General features: G+C 28.2%; 1 non-coding gene across 1 annotated transcript; it reads left to right on the top strand.

Annotated features, from left to right (window-relative positions):
- Positions 1–290: 290 nt before the first annotated feature.
- TRNAQ-CUG (transfer RNA glutamine (anticodon CUG)) lies at positions 291–362 on the top strand. The gene has a single exon. It is a non-coding gene; the product is annotated as a tRNA-Gln (tRNA).
- The last annotated feature ends 1,519 nt before the right edge of the window (positions 363–1,881 follow it).

Below are 1,881 nucleotides of genomic sequence, written 5' to 3'. Positions count from 1 at the left end.
AAAAACTTTTTATATAAATCAATAACTACTTATAAAATATTTATATCCAAACATTTAAAACCGTTTGTTAAGACAACAAACTCAAACACTCTCTAGTTTATGTGACATTAAAATTGTATAAACTATGCCAGTATGTCACTATGGTATCTTATATGATAAATTTACCTATGACATTGCCCTTAAATAAATAGTTTGCCTTCTGCTCGTTTGCTAACATCTTAAAATGGCGGCGAACTTGTAGGATAGCACTTTGAGTTTTTAAACTAAATAGTGTAAGTTAAGACAAAAGTGGTCCTATGGTCTAGTGGTTAGGACATTGGACTCTGAATCCAGTAACCCGAGTTCAAATCTCGGTAGGACCTGTTTTTTGTGTATATTTTCTGAATGGTGAATTGTTCCTCTTTTTTGAAACTAACGAAAAAAGGTATATATTTTGTACGTAAAAGGTTTCATTAGCAATCTTCTAAATCCACTCGAGTGGAAAAACCATTTTTTTTTTTGGGTTCATATCGATGAGAAATATTTACAACGCAAGTGTTGCTAAATCAAATTCCAGTTACTTAATATATAAAAACCTTACTATTCACACATCAACATGAATATTTAGATTATGCCAAAAGTTATTTTTATGATAAGTTTAAAAACAAATGATGTCGTTTAGAAAATATTAAATGTTGAAAATACATGTCTTTTGGGTTTATCAAACTGCCCAGCAGCCCACTCTTGGCCCGATCTAGAGTGAGCGGTAATCTAACTTGTAACATGTTATGTTGATTTGTGAAAATATCCTAATAAGGGTTTTACATATATTCCATTGCTTTAAATAATACAAAAGTATAGTTTATTTACATAAAGGACCCTATACTATAAAGTGTATATATAAAAGCCTACACTGTACAAATATATTATTAACATTAACCATTCTATATTATCATTTATGGAGGTATATTATAGATATAATTTCTTCTCATTTCAAAAAAATCATATATATTTCTTCTCATTTTATATGTGGTTCGAAAATACACCTATCTCTTGGGTTTATTACTAGTTCCCAATAACTTCTCACCACAAGATAACCTTTAGTCAAACTCTTGATTTTGTTTTTTCCTAAAATCCCAAACAATATTAACATACACAAATAACACGTGACGTTTAAACTAGCACCATCCAAAGTCTACAACATCACTAGAATGTTATGTCTTCCAAAAATAGAAGATCATTAGTATATATTCATAATTATAACATAGTGATTTCACCACCAGCTTCAAAACACAGTCGTATTGCATGTAAAGGTTAGCAATACAATATGGAGTTATTAGTGTTTAGTGACCTAACAATTTAATTTTATGCAAAAACATGCATCTCTTCTAAGAATTTCACTTGTTAACTTCGTTAATCTCCCATCTAGGATGTCAAACACCCATATCAACACTTATTTTCATCAATCTCCCGAGACTTTCATTGTCGCCTTTGTTCATCGTGTCAAAGTCATCATATGATGGGCTTCATTCATATTCAACATATGGTAATACAATTTCTCGCCTACTAACTTATTCAACAAAGGATCCTAAACTGTTTTCCATTTAAGATGCATATTCGTCTTCACCAAGATCTAAAGACACCCTAATATATATATATATATATATATATATATATATATATATATATATATATATATATATATATATATATATATATATATATATATATATATATATAATTTGTCAAACCTCGTGTCAAAAATATGCTTTGTAACCGTGCATATAAAACAAACTAAACTAATATTTTATGAAATAATTGATTTATTTAATGTTATTATTTAAAATATGAATATCTTATGATATTTCGTATTGGTATGTGACTGGTTAAATTTAGTCTATA

This window comes from Lactuca sativa, chromosome 1, assembly GCF_002870075.4.
Source record: "Lactuca sativa cultivar Salinas chromosome 1, Lsat_Salinas_v11, whole genome shotgun sequence".
Taxonomy (NCBI): Eukaryota; Viridiplantae; Streptophyta; class Magnoliopsida; order Asterales; family Asteraceae; genus Lactuca; species Lactuca sativa.
Note: the sequence above shows the minus strand (reverse complement) of the source record. Positions and strands in the feature narration are given on the sequence as shown.